The 15,900-nt window shown below is 40.9% G+C and overlaps 1 protein-coding gene and 1 long non-coding RNA gene across 3 annotated transcripts in view; one reads left to right on the forward strand and one right to left on the reverse strand.

Moving 5' to 3' along the window:
• STAT1 (signal transducer and activator of transcription 1) overlaps positions 1 to 15,900 on the reverse strand; it is a 1,065,817-nt gene that overhangs the window by 681,759 nt on the left and 368,158 nt on the right. The window lies entirely within an intron of this gene.
• The window catches only part of LOC122945286, a 110,999-nt gene that overhangs the window by 46,323 nt on the left and 48,776 nt on the right, over positions 1 to 15,900 (forward strand). The window contains exon 2 of the long non-coding RNA XR_006391110.1: positions 12,927 to 13,106. This is a non-coding gene — a long non-coding RNA (uncharacterized LOC122945286). The remainder of the gene's footprint in view (positions 1 to 12,926; positions 13,107 to 15,900) is intronic.

Below are 15,900 nucleotides of genomic sequence, written 5' to 3' on the forward strand. Positions count from 1 at the left end.
CTTTTAGGGAGTTTCTACTCTAGGGGTGCATCAGGGGGCTTCAAATGGGACATGGTGTAAATAAACCAGTCTATAAAAATCGGCCTTCCAAAAACCAAACGGCGCACCTTTCACTCTACGCCCCGCTGTGTGGCCGTACAGTAGTTTACGGCCACATATTGGGTGTTTCTGTAAACGGCATTGTCAGGGCAATAAAGATACAGTCTTGTTTGGCTGTTAACCCTCGCTTTGTTAGTGGAAAAAATGGGTTAAAATGAAATATTAGACAAAAAAATGAAATTCTTAAATTTCATCCCCATTTGCCAATAACTCTTGTGCAACACCTAAAGGGTTAACAACGTATGTAAAATCAGTTTTGGATACCTTGAGGGGTTTAGTTTCTTAGATGGGGTCATTTTTGGGTGGTTTCTATTAAGTAAGCCTCGCAAAGCGACTTCAGACCTGAACTGCTCCCTAAAAATTGAGTTTTGTAAATTTCTGAAAAATTTCAAGATTTGCTTCTAAATTTCTAAGCCTTATAACATCCCCCAAAAAATAAAATATCATTCCCAAAATAATTCAAACATGAAGTAGACATATGGGAAATGTAAAGTCATCACAATTTTTGGGGGTATTACTATGTATTACAGAAGTAGATAAACTGAAACTTTGAAATTTGCTAATTTTTCAAAATTTTTGTTAAATTAGGGTTTTTTTGGTGCAAAAAAAATAATTTTTTTTACTTCATTTTACCAGTGTCATGAAGTACAATATGTGACGAAAAAAACAATGTCAGAACGGCCTGGATAAGTCAAAGCGTTTTAAAGTTATCAGCACTTAAAATGACACTGGTCAGATTTGCAAAAAATTGCCTGGTCCTAAGGTGTAATAAGGCGGTGTCCTTAACCACCTCCGGACCGCCTAACGCACATGTGCGTTCCGGAGGTGGCAGGGCTGCGCACAGTCACGCATATACGCGTCATCTCGCGATACGCGAGATTTCCTGTGAACGCGCGCACACAGGCGCGCGCGCTCACAGGCGCGCGCGCTCACAGGAACTGAAGGTAAGCGAGTGGATCTCCAGCCTGCCAGCGGCGATCGCTCGCTGGCAGGCTGGAGATCCGAATTTTTTAACCCCTAACAGGTATATTAGACGCTGTTTTCATAACAGCGTCTAATATACCTCCTACCTGGTCCTCTGGTGGTCCCCTTTGTTAGGATCGACCACCAGAGGACTCAGGTAGGTCAGTACAGTCGCACCAAACACCACACTACACTACACCCCCCCCCCCCCCCCCCCCGGTCACTTATTAACCCCTTATAAACCCCTGATCACCCATGATCACCCCATATAAACTCCCTGATCACCCCCCTGTCATTGATCACCGCCCTGTCATTGATCACCCCCCTGTCAGGCTCCGTTCAGACGTCCGTATGATTTTTACGGATCCACGGATACATGGATCGGATCCGCAAAAAGCATACGGACGTCTGAATGGAGCCTTACAGGGGGGGTGATCAATGACAGGCGGGTGATCACCCATATACACTCCCTGATCACCCCCTGTCATTGATCACCCCCCTGTCATTGATCACTCCCCTGTAAGGCTCCATTCAGACGTCCGCATGATTTTTACGGATCCATGGATACATGGATCGGATCCGCAAAACACATGCGGACGTCTGAATGGAGCCTTACAGGGGGTGATCAATGACGGGCGGGTGATCACCCATATACACTCCCTGATCACCCCCTGTCATTGATCACCCCCCTGCCAGGCTCCATTCAGACGTCCGCATGATTTTCATGGATCCGTAAAAATCATGCGGACGTCTGAATGGAGCCTTACAGGGGGGGTGATCAGTGACAGGGGGGTGATCACCCTGATCACCCCCTGTCATTGATAACCCCCCTGTAAGGCTCCATTCAGACGTCCGCATGCGTTCTGTGGATCCGATACATGTATCCATGGATCCGTAAAAAATCATGCGGATGTCTGAATGGAGCCTTACAGGGGGGGTGATCAGTGACAGGGGGGTGATCACCCTGATTACCCTGATCACCCCCTGTCATTGATAACCCCCCTGTAAGGCTCCATTCAGACGTCCGCATGCGTTCTGTGGATCCGATCCATGTATCCGTAAAAAATCATGCGGATGTCTGAATGGAGCCTTACAGGGGGGGTGATCAGTGACAGGGGGGTGATCACCCTGATTACCCTGATCACCCCCTGTCATTGATAACCCCCCTGTAAGGCTCCATTCAGATGTCCGCATGCGTTCTGTGGATCCGATACATGTATCCATGGATCCGTAAAAAATCATGCGGATGTCTGAATGGAGCCTTACAGGGGGGGTGATCAGTGACAGGGGGGTGATGACCCTGATTACCCTGATCACCCCCTGTCATTGATAACCCCCCCTGTAAGGCTCCATTCAGATGTCCGCATGCGTTCTGTGGATCCGATACATGTATCCATGGATCCGTAAAAAAATCATGCGGATGTCTGAATGGAGCCTTACAGGGGGGGTGATCAGTGACAGGGGGGTGATCACCCTGATTACCCCCTGTCATTGATAACCCCCCTGTAAGGCTCCATTCAGACGTCCGCATGCGTTCTGTGGATCCGATACATGTATCCATGGATCCGTAAAAATCATGCGGACGTCTGAATGGAGCCTTACAGGCGGGTGATCAATGACAGGCGGGTGATCACCCATATACACTCCCTGATCACCCCCTGTCATTGATCACCGCCCTGTCAGGCTCCATTCAGACGTCCGCATGATTTTTACGGATCCGATCCATGTATCCATGGATCCGTAAAAATCATGCGGACGTCTGAATGGAGCCTTACAGGGGGGTGATCACCCATATACACTCCCTGATCACCCCCTGTCATTGATCACCCCCCCTGTAAGGCTCCATTCAGACGTCCGCATGATTTTTACGGATCCGATCCATGTATCCATGGATCCGTAAAAATCATACGGACGTCTGAATGGAGCCTTACAGGGGGGGTGATCAGTGACAGGGGGGTGATCACCCTGATCACCCCCTGTCATTGATAACCCCCCTGTAAGGCTCCATTCAGACGTCCGCATGCGTTCTGTGGATCCGATCCATGTATCCATGGATCCGTAAAAAATCATGCGGATGTCTGAATGGAGCCTTACAGGGGGGGTGATCAGTGACAGGGGGGTGATCACCCTGATTACCCTGATCACCCCCTGTCATTGATAACCCCCCTGTAAGGCTCCATTCAGACGTCCGCATGCGTTCTGTGGATCCGATCCATGTATCCATGGATCCGTAAAAAATCATGCGGATGTCTGAATGGAGCCTTACAGGGGGGGTGATCAATGACAGGGGGGTGATCAGGGAGTCTATATGGGTGATCACCCCCCTGTCATTGATCACCCCCCTGTCATTGATCACTCCCCCCCCTGGTAAGGCTCCATTCAGCCATTTTTTTTGGCACAAGTTAGCGGAAATTTTTTGTCTGTTTTTGTTTTCGTTTTTTCTTACTAAGTCTCATATTCCACTAACTTGTGTCAAAAAATAAAATCTCACATGGACGCACCATACCCCTCACGGAATCCAAATGCGTAAACATTTTTAGACATTTATATTCCAGACTTCTTCTCACGCTTTAGGGCCCCTAAAAAGCCAGGGCAGTATAAATACCCCACATGTGACCCCATTTCGGAAAGAAGACACCCCAAGGTATTCCGTGAGGGGCATATTGAGTCCATGAAAGATTGAAATTTTTGTCCTAAGTTAGCGGAAAGTGAGACTTTGTGAGAAAAAAAACAAAAAAAATCAATATCCGCTAACTTATGCAAAAAAAAAAAAATTCTATGAACTCGCCAGGCCCCTCATTGAATACCTCTGGGTGTCTTCTTTCCAAAGTGGGGTCACATGTGGGGTATTTATACTGCCCTGGCTTTTTAGGGGCCCGAAAGTGTGAGAAGAAGTCTGGGATCCAAATGTCTAAAAATGCCCTCCTAAAAGGAATTTGGGCCCCTTTGCGCATCTAGGCTGCAAAAAAGTGTCACACATGTGGTATCGCCGTACTCAGGAGAAGTTGGGGAATGTGTTTTGGGGTGTCATTTTACATATACCCATGCTGGGTGAGAAAAATATCTTGGTCAAATGCCAACTTTGTATAAAAAAAATGGGAAAAGTTGTCTTTTGCCAAGATATTTCTCTCACCCAGCATGGTTATATGTAAAATGACCCCCCAAAACACATTCCCCAACTTCTCCTGAGTACGGCGATACCAGATGTGTGACACTTTTTTGCAGCCAAGGTGGGCAAAGGGGCACCTTTCAGATTTCGCAGGCCATTTTTTACACATTTTGATTTCAAGGTACTTCTTACACATTTGGGCCCCTAAATTGCCAGGGCAGTATAACTATGCCACAAGTGACCCCATTTTGGAAAGAAGACACCCCAAGGTATTCCGTGGGGGGCACGGCGAGTTCCTAGAATTTTTTATTTTTTGTCACAATTTAGCGGAAAATGCTGATTTTTTTTTTTTTCTTTTTTCCTTACAAAGTCTCATATTCCACTAACTTGCGACAAAAAATAAAAAATATCTTGGTCAAATGCCAACTTTGTATAAAAAATGGGAAAAGTTGTCTTTTGCCAAGATATTTCTCTCACCCAGCATGGGTATATGTAAAATGACACCCCAAAACACATTCCCCAACTTCTCCTGAGTACGGCGATACCACATGTGTGACACTTTTTTGCTGCCAAGGTGGGCAAAGGGGCGCATATTCCAAAGTGCACCTTTCGGATTTCACCGTTCATTTCTTACACATTTTGATTGCAAAGTTCTTCTCACACATTTGGGCCCCTAAATTGCCAGGGCAGTATAACTACCCCACAAGTGACCCCATTTTGGAAAGAAGACACCCCAAGGTATTCTGTGAGGGGCATGGTGAGTTCCTAGAATTTTTTATTTTTTGTCGCAAGTTAGTGGAATATGAGACTTTGTAAGGAAAAAAAAAAAAAATCATCATCATTTTCCGCTAACTTGTGACAAAAAATAAAAAGTTCTATGAACTCACTATGCCCATCAGCGAATACCTTAGGGTGTCTACTTTCCGAAATGGGGTCATTTGTGGGGTTTTTCTACTGTTTGGGCATTGTAGAACCTCAGGAAACATGACAGGTGCTCAGAAAATCAGAGCCGTTTCAAAAAGCGGAAATTCACATTTTTGTACCATAGTTTGTAAATGCTATAACTTTTACCCAAACCATTTTTTTTTTTTTGCCCAAACATTTTTTTTTTATCAAAGACATGTAGAACTATAAATTTAGCGAAAAATTTATATATGGATGTCGTTTTTTTTGCAAAATTTCACAGCTGAAAGTGAAAAATTTCATTTTTTTGCAAAAAAATCGTTACATTTTGATTAATAACAAAAAAAGTAAAAATGTCAGCAGCAATAAAATACCACCAAATGAAAGCTCCATTAGTGAGAAGAAAAGGAGGTAAAATTCATTTGGGTGGTAAGTTGCATGACCGAGCGATAAACGGTGAAAGTAGTGTAGTGCCGAAGTGTAAAAAGTGGCCTGGTCATGAAGGGGGTTTCACCTAGCGGGGCTGAAGTGGTTAAGGGGTTAAGGACCCGTTCAGTTATGGAGTCATTTTGCTGGACTTACATAGGAGAAACCATCCATCAGTTACCCCATTTTAGAAACGACACCCCTCAAGTTATTCAAAACTAATTTTACAAACTTTATTAAACATGTAGGTGTTCCACAAGAATTAAAACAAATTGGAGGGAACATTTTAAAATGTCATTTTTTTGTGCAGATTTTCCATGTAAATCGACTTTTCCTGTAAGGGTTAACAACCCTAAATATTTATTATTCTGATTCTGAAGTTTACAGAAACACCTCATATGTGGTCATAACTTGCTGTAAGGGCACACCACAGGGTGCAGAGGGAAAGGAGTGTCATATTGTTAACAGAGGGCAGATTTTGCTGGAATGGTTTTCAGGTGCCATGTCACATTTGAAGAAACCCTGAAATAGCCCTAGGAAAAAAAAAAAAAAGTGATCCCATTTTGGAAACTACTCCCTTCAAGAAATAAATATAGTGGTGAAGTGAATGCTTTGACACAACAGGTGTTTCATAGAATTTAGAAACACATGGCTGTAAAAATTAAAAATTAATTTTTATTTCCAATATAAAGTTGCTTTAACACAAAATTTTTAATTTTCACAAGGGGTAACAGGAGAAACCCCACAAAGAATGGCTGGCAGAATTACTGGTACTCAGTTACCATCACTGGATGACATCTTCACTGCTCGCTGCAGCAACAGGGCAAAAATTATCTGCGGGGATCCAACTCACCCCGGCCACAGCCTTTTCATTCCCCTACCCTCTGGTAGGCGTCTTAGAGCCCTACATGCCCGCACCACTAGGCTGAAGAACAGCTTTTACCACAAAGCAATCAGTCTCCTAAATGCTCAGAGATTACGGAAGCATTCAAAAGGGAATGAGCAGCATCGGGATCTTGTAACATGTAATTTGCTGAAATTTGTTAAGGGCCCTACTTTTTCAGCATAAAATCCCCTTTGTGTTAAAAATAAATTATAATTTTGCATCGCTATATACTAAAATCCATAACATTTATATTTTTTCACCAATGTAGCTTTTTTTCACCAATGTGTGGCGGCATGTTTTTTACAGGACAGGCGTTAGTATTTATTGATATCATATTGGGGTACATACGACTTTTAGATCATTTGTTATAAAAAAAATTGTGCAGGTGAGATGAGAAAAACAGCAATTCCGTCATTGTTTTTTACATAATTTTTTACGGGATTAGTAACATGATACTTTCATAGATCAGGTTGTTACGGAGGCAGTAATATTATGTATGTGGAGTTTTTTTTTTTTTTTTTTACCTTTTTTTTTTACTTTTTCATCAGTAGGCCTTATGGCTATACAGCGCATTGCAAAAGTCATCTATTGCAATGCACTGTATTGTCCGTATTACACTGACACTAAGCCTAATCCGCCTAAGCCTCAGGGTCTAATTATCCTTAGGTACATGGCAGCCCGGACGCCTTTGTAAGGTGTCCGGTTGCCTTTATAACCATCGGGCCACTGCAATCACAGCAGAGGCCCTGATGGAAAAGAGATGTGGTTAAACGGCCTAGATGTCACGAGTAATGGGGAGGTGATAACACTGACACACAGAAGGAACAAACCGGAGTCTAGGTGTCAAAGCTAAGGGAGAGGGATTATGACTTCATAGGAATCCCTAGACTTCTCCCTGACTCCTGCCAGTATGAGTAGACCCTGAAGGTGGAAATACTCATACACCGGAAACTAGGCCCTTAAGACCCTGGAAGGCCCTAGGAATGATGGCAGGGAATGAGACTACTGGCTCCTTCCCAGATGAAGGAACCAGCATCTCCCTGAGGCCTAGACACTAACACACACAAGCGAACCACAAAGAGCAAGACAAAATGCACTTAGCTTAAAGCAGAATGGAGGAGCAGGAGATCCAAAGAACAACACACCAGCTGAACCAACTCCAGCAGGAAATATCAACCGAATAGTAAAGTAATGTGAGTCAGAACTAAATAGGGCCTCAGTAATCACTCCAAGCTGCACCTGACAAGGTGTGTGGTCATTACCAAACACAAAACCGAAAGGAAAAAATAGAGAAACTGTCAGATACCCTCAAGTGCCGCCAGTCTCTTCAATCTACTCACCTGTCATGGGAGGGTCTGTGACACTAGATTGGTGCCAGCACAGATTTCGGCCGTAGCAGCAGAGTGTCAGCTATAAGTTACAGCTCACACACTCTGTTGATGTTAGCGGCTCCCTTCCTGAGCTGCTGCCATCAGAGCCGGCACAGAGGATCAGGCTGCAGGGGGCATATGCGGGACAATGGCAGCATATGGGAATGATCAGGGGCCTGATTTCAGGCTGTGGAGATCAGTGACAAAATGCCAGTTTCAGACTGTGAAGTGCTCTGATTGGTTAGTCTTCTCCGATGTCTCTGCTCTTTATAGTGTCACCGCCCCGGTAAGCAGTTTGAATGTGACTTGCAATTTGGATCTAAGTTACATCCAAATGCGTGAATGGGGTTAAGACCGGCATTTTAGACCTGCAATGGCGGTGGATCGCTGAAGGTATGAGGAGGTGCAGGCCTCTACATAACTTTGCCGCATCCACCTCTGCTTCGAAATTTAAGCCAGCTTCCTTGAAGACCATTTTATATGTCTAATACAGGTGCACAAAATGATGAATGAGATGGGCCTACCAGCCTGTCCCCTTCCCCACCCATTTTTTTAGATCTGGTGTGAGCCTGGAAAAGTCGCAGGTTGAGGTGCAACTAACCATCGCAACGCAATCTGCGCCTGAAATATGCCTAATATAGGCGTATTTCAGGTTAATAAATGACCCCCTTAGTTCTGGAACAGAGAGCTCAGCTCCATTGAAGACATCATCAGGATAAGATGTGTCTTGCTCTCTTTTTATCATACAGGTGTCAGCTGAGTGCCATGTTGGATGCTGGTCAATAGGGGCTTGCTCATTTGTTTCTCTGTGACTATTACTCATCTTTGTATATCTTTGTGTAGATATATTCATATTTTCATAGTTTATTAAACTCTATGCTCCTACAGATGTAGTAGAGTTAACACACATGGTTTAAGAGATGTGTTATCTGAACTAAATGCGTTAAGAAACACCTTCAATTGCTTTTGTTTCAAGATAACGCGATGAGTTAATTTGTGTGTGTTAACCCTGCTATATCTGTAAGTCATGTTAAGTCTATTTTTTCCCGAACTTCTGATCTCATGATGATAGTTTTATTTGCTCTTGTATAGTAAGATATCACATATGTAGACCTTTGAAAATAAAAGCACTACACTGTTCTCTCAGGCTGTAGCCATGTCATCTCCCACTCCCTATTCCTTTCGAAGCCAGGAAGAGACAAAGTTTAGGCTGGGTTTAGTATGGATATTTTTTGTCTGCACAGTGAGCGTGGCTATTTTGTTGGAAGGAATTTTCTAGTTATTAATAGAAAAAAAATGGATTTGGTATTTGTGCCAGCCATAGTGCCAATAGTATTAGCTAGAGTATATACACATTATCAGCCATAGTGCATACAGCTGAATATCTCATCTGCCCAGTTACAAAGTGATAATTTCTTCTCTGTGCAGATTTGCTTTTCAGCAGCTTTGGAATGCTGGGCAGCATGTGGAGCTGAGAGGCATGCAGGAAATCAAACTACATATACAGCATATAGTTACAGTTGTCCTATTATATTTAAGGATATACAGGGTCATTTATCAAATTGGTGTAAAATAGAACTAGCTTAGATGTCCATAGATGCCACCTTTCATTTTGGACAGTTCATTTGGTATATACAGAAAGTATGTACCAAATGTGGCCTCCATTATATCTCTGCAGGGCTGTTACTCAGCTTTCATGGACTGCTGAAATTCAAATATGCCTAGTTTTGCAGTGATAAATCCTTTCATATAGCTAAAACAACATGTCAATCAGTGCTGTGGAAAAGCTGGGTAACAACACTGTATTATTGTATTAACATATTATGTTACAAATGTTAATCTGTTGTTGATATAGTGTGTGAATATATTATATGTAACCAACGTACCATATGATAGGTTCACACAATATATCAGGGCAGCATTGTGTGTATTTTATACCGTATAAACAATATGCCACCATCAACACTCCAAAGAGGTTATTCCCCAAGATAAGCCCATTTATGAATTGGGAAATCCCCAGTATTGTAGAGTACCTAGCTAGATTTGCTAGACAGGAGCCTGGAAAAATCATGGTAAGAATCCCTGTGACAAATCCTCCATGTTGTAACATAGCTAGACAGATTTATCATTTAGGGTCCCAAGATGGTGTATTATTTTTAAATACTGATTGGTTCTGTCCCTTTAATTATGTTCCCTTTTATTATTGAAATTCTGTGTAATGATGTGCCTTGTAATCTAGTACCCATCCCCCATTGTGATGATAAGACCACATTCTTGACTGATCTCAGGGACATGCGTGCTGCACATTGGAGGAGGGGCTAAGAGGTTTAAACTTGGTGACACATTCCCTGAGGGCACTCCATTGAAGACTTCAGTCAAGGTAGGATGCGAGTATAGATTTGCCCTATTTTCGTACACCCTGGGGTGTCGTCCATGTGCTACGACATGGCCACCGGAGTGCCACCCCATTTGACATGTTGCATATTTAGGCTACTGTTTTTTATTTACTTTTTATTATTCAGTATCGTACATTTAATCACACTTAGTAAATATATGTATTCACTCAGCCTGCGTAAGCTTATTCATTCTCAAATCGTTTGAATTCACATTATGTTACAGATGGGCAACACATTATGTGGAGCTGTAAAAGGGACTGTTAAATACTAAGTCTACCTAAATAGATCCTTCTCCTTACTTGTAAACAGTGCCACAGCTAGTCATATTTGCATTTCAAAGTCCTGGGAATGCTGAATTAAAACCATGCAGAACTGTAATAAACAGAAGAATACTAACTCTACCAAGATAAACTCCCTCCTATTCCTGAACAGTGCAATAGCTAGGCAGATTTAACAGTGAGAAATGTGAAGTTATATATTAGCACAAGTGCCTTATTCATAACAGACCCATAAAAGGTCTGTACTTTTCTGTAATGTCCTTCATGATCCTGGGGCTGCTTCTATGTGAGAAAGAGAAGGTTAGGAAGGAGAGTGTCATTTACTTTCTGTGTGCAGTGGATGAGGGCTGGTGTTCACGCACCAGATCTGGGAGAAGTGCAAACTAAAGACAAAGCCTACGGAGGGAAAAACCGATAATGCCACATAAGTCATACAAGTCATATGAAGAAAAAGTGTTGTTTCTCAAGCACACATACTCTACTACTGATTGATGCAAAGTTTATTGAAAGGTTAGGTATGCTTTCAGGTTTACCTATGGGTAGGTGCCTGAGCAATAGGTTCTTTTTCCCTAATGTCCTACAAAGGTGGGCTGTTTCTATGTTCATCTGCCTATGTAAGCTTCCTAGATTTGACCACTCGATGACTAAGCTGAAATCTGCATGATCACTGTATTAACCCTGAACTGCCTGTCCTGACCTAGGACTGTTTATTGCATTGCACAAACTCTACCTTCCCTAATCTTGGACAGTCCTTGAATACATTTTTTGCCTGATACCTTGGTGCTCTTCAACTGTGTTTCTTGACCCCCATGGGTCAGCAGTGATTTGAACAGTTGAAGAGGAGGGTCTCAGTTATGAAGAAAGATTAAAAGAATTGAATTTATTTCGTCTTGAGAATGATAACCTACCTAAGACAATCGCCCAAAAAAAATAATGAAAAAAAATGGCTCTCAGACTATGGAGACACTAAAACATGTTTTATTTGTTTCAAAAATTATATTAGTGTATAAAACTTAAATAAAGAAAAAAGTATACATATTAGATAGATATCAACGCATCCGTAACAACCTTCTCTATAAAAATATCACATCATTTAACCCCTCAGATGAACACCATAAAAAAAAATTAAAAAAAATAAACCGGTGTCAAATAAGCCATTTGTTTATCACCTTACATCACAAAAAGTGTAATACCAAGCAATCAAAAAGTCATAAGCACCCCAAAATCATACCAAACAGTTATCTCATTCCGCAAAAAATGAGCCCCTACCTAAAACAATTGCCCAAAAAATAAAACATGATTTTTTTTTTTGTTTCAACAAAAGCAACCAAAAATCATCTGCACTCTAAAATAGTACCAACAAAACTGCCACCTTTTCCAAAATGGAGTCACTTTTTTGGAGTTTCTACTTTAGAGGTGCATCAGGGGGTCTTCAAATGTGACATGGCAACTTAAAATTATCCCAGTGAAATCTGCCCTCCAAAAACCATACGGCATTCCTTTCCTTCTGGGCCCTGCCGTGTGTCTTTACTGCAGTTTGCGACAAATATGGGGTGCTTCTGTAAACTACAGAATCAGGGCAATAAATATAGAGTTTTGTTTGGATGTTAATCCTGGCTTTGTTAGCGGAAAAAAATGGAAAATATGCCAAAAATTCTGAGGTTTCATATCAATTTTCAATTAATTCTTGTGGAACACCTAAAAAGTTAAAGTCTGAAAAAAAATCAGTTTTGAATACATTGAGGGGTGTAATTTCTAAAATTGGGTCATTTTTGGGTGGTTTCTATTACGTAAGCCTCACAAAGTGACCTCAGACCTGAAATGGTCCTTAAAAAGTGGGTTTTATAAATTTTCTGAAAAATTTCAGGATTTGCTTCTAAACTTCTAAGCCTTCCAACGTCCCCAAAAAATAAAACAGCATTCACAAAATGATCCAAACATGAAGCAGATATATGAGAAATATAAAGTAATAACTATTATATGAGATATCACTATCTGTTTTAAAAGCAGGGAAATAGAAATTTGGAAAGTTGCGAATTTTTCCAAAATTTGGGTAAATTTGGTATTTTTTTATAAATAAAAATGAAATATTTTGATTCAAATTTACCACCGTCATGAAGTACAATATGTGATGAGAAAATCTCAGAATGGCTTGCATAAGTAAAAGCATTTTAAAGTTAAAGTTATCGCCACATAAAGTGACACATCAGAATTACTAAAATCAGTCTGGTCCGTGGAAAATGACCTGATCATTAACCAGAAGCCATTACTGCAATATCTAAATACTATGTCCGCTCATTTGGCACCTACCATTCGGGCTATGCCTGCACAAGCTGCAGCGTCTGCACTGCTACCACATCCAGCTTCCCCCTTTGGAGGTTCTAGTCTGTATTTGCCTCTCCAGCTGTTATAAGGGGGATTCTGAATCAGTGTACTACTCATTTTGATTTGCTCACTCATCAGTTTACCACTAACTGATCTATGGTTGCCTTCCAGGTTTCCCTCCTGTCCGGTGAAGCTCCTGTCTGGGCCACTCCCCTCTGGGAACAGGATGACTCCTTAACATAAATTGACCTACAGTTTATAGAGCTACTGTCAACTTTCTGCAACATAATTGAGGAATCTAGCTGAACAGCTTCTGCAGCCTTGTCTTTGCTGCAACTACAGGTACATTAGGTAAATCTAAAAATGAGACAATAAACTATACAGTTCAATACTCTACTCTTGTTATTCTGGAACAACAAGTCCCTGGTGGTTGCCTTCTTTGAAAACTTTCTAATTGATGACCTATCCTCTGGATAGGTCAATAGTATCGGATTGGTGAGGGTCCAAAACCCGGGAACACCCTGCTGATAAGCAGTCACTTCTCTCTGCTTTTCCTAGGCCAGTGATGACACTAGGCGATCACATGGCCTAGGAGTAGCTCAGGCTAGCTACATTAACAAGCACAGCCGCTATATAGTGCTGTGCTTGATAAGCTGGGAGAAGGCAGCGGCACTCACTCACTCTCTGCCTTCTCAAAACAGCTGATCGGCGGGGTCCTGGGTGTCCTGTACTGATACAATTTATGTATGTAATTTGTGAAGACATTTCCCCTCTTAGAGAGAAACTCCAATGCTACCCGAACATATCAGACTCGCACCTACAGTGGAATCCTTCAAAAGAACAATAAAAACCCACCTCTTCAGACAAGCCTACAACCAGTTACCCTGGGGGAAATGGGTTTAAAGAAAAAGGGGAAAACACAGGAACCGCTCATATACAATAATAGGGGGAGATAAGAGGCAGAGCTGACTGGGGAAGATGAGGTGTTTGGGGATAAAGATGTCAGCTATAAAACAGCACATATGAAAAGTCAATAAATATTAATATAAATCGATAAAATTAAATGTAAATATAGATATAAATGATAATACATGGGCATAAGAAATAAACAATTGAATCACAAAAAAATAATAATAAATTGATGTAGAATAAAAAGATGTTGAATAAAAATGCATGCTAAATGACCTGGACACTTAAAATGCGACAAGCTATCTGAATAGTAAAATTAATTTCCCAGATTAAGTAAAAAATAGGCAGGCACTCTATATCTGGTTTCATAGGTAGGTAATTAATAAAGGTAGATGATATATAGGCTGCTGATTTATTCATCTATTAAAATTGGCAATTAAGATGGTGGTTGTTTTTTTTATTTATTTTTTTATTTTAAGGTGAAATTGGGGAATAAAGAATGGGTTGTGATGGTAGTACGATTTGTTTAAAAGTAATAATCCATGGGATTAATTCCATGGAAATAATCATTTAATCTACCATCTACAAGGACATCCAAATCCTTCTCTATAAGTGACTCTCCCAGTGTTACATCACCTAGGACATATGAAGCACAGAGATTATTACTACCAAAATGCATAACTTTAGATTTATTCACATTGAACCTCATTTGCCAAATTGATGCCCAATCACACAAATTGTTCAAGTCAGCTTGTATTTTATGGACATCTTCCATAGACTGCACAGTACTATATAGCTGTGTCATATGCAAAAATAGATATGGTGCTATTAATCCTGTCCTCTATATCATTAATAAATAAATTAAATAATAGAGGGTCCAGCACTGAACCTTGGGGTAAAACCACTTATAAACCCGGGACCATTCTGAATAGGAATCATTGACCACAACTCTCTGGACACGGTCCTTCAGCCAGTTTCCAATTCAATTACAAACTATACTTTCCAAGCCTATAGATCTTACTTTATCTATTAAACGTCTATGAGGGACAGTATCAAAAGCCTTTGCAAAATCCAGAAACACTACATCCACAGCCGCTCCTCTATCCAGGCTTCTACTCACCTCCTCATAAAAACAAATCAGGTTAGCCTTACAACTTCTGTCCTTGGTAAACCGATGTTGGCTATCACTTTTAACCCCTTAGGGACCAGGCCATTTTTCACAAATCTGACCACTGTCACTTTAAGTGCTGATAACTTTGACTTATCAAGGCTGTTCTGAGATTGTTTTTTCGTCACTTATTGTACTTCATGACACTGGTAAAATTAAGTCATATTTTTTTTTTCTTAAAGAAAATACCTAATTTACTAAAAATTTGGAAAAGTTTGCAAATTTCAAAGTTCCAGTTTCTCTACTTCTGTAATACATAGTAATATCCCGAAAAATTGTGATGACTTAACATTCCCCATAGGTCTACTTCATGTTTGAATTATTTTGGGAATTATATTTTATTTTTTGGGGATGTTACAAGGCTTAGAAGTTTAGAAGCAAATTCTGAAATTTTTCAGAAATCCAATTTTTAGAGACCACTACAGGTCTGAAGTCACTTTGCAAGGCTTACATAATAGAAACCACCCAAAAATGACCCCATTCTATAAACTACACCCCTCAAGGTATTCAAAACAGATTTTACAAACGTTGTTAACCCTTTAGGTGTTGCACAAGAGTTATTGGCAAATGGGGATGACATTTTAGAATTTCATTTCTTTGCCTAATTTTCCATTTTAACCCATTTTTTCCACTAACAAAGCAAGGGTTAACAGCCAAACAAGACTATATCTTTATTGCCCTGACTCTGCCGTTTACAGAAACACCCCATATGTGGCCGTAAATTACTAATTACTGTACGGCCACACAGCGGGGCGTAGAGTAAAAGGTGTGCCGTTTTATTTTTGGAAAGCAGATTTTGCTGGACTGGTTTATTTACACCATGTCCCATTTGAAGCCTCCTGATGCACCTCTAGAGCAGAAACGACACAAAAGTGACCCTATCTAAGAAACTACACCCATCAAGGTATTCAAAACTGATATTAAAAACTTTGTTAACCCTTTAGGTGTTGCACAAGATTTTGCTGGACTGTTTTTTTTTTACACCATGTCCCATTTGAAGCCCCCCTGATGCACCCCTAGAGGAAAAACTCTAAAAAATAAAGTGACCCCATTTTAGAAACTACGGGA

This window comes from Bufo gargarizans, chromosome 8, assembly GCF_014858855.1.
Source record: "Bufo gargarizans isolate SCDJY-AF-19 chromosome 8, ASM1485885v1, whole genome shotgun sequence".
In the NCBI taxonomy this organism is placed as follows: domain Eukaryota; kingdom Metazoa; phylum Chordata; class Amphibia; order Anura; family Bufonidae; genus Bufo; species Bufo gargarizans.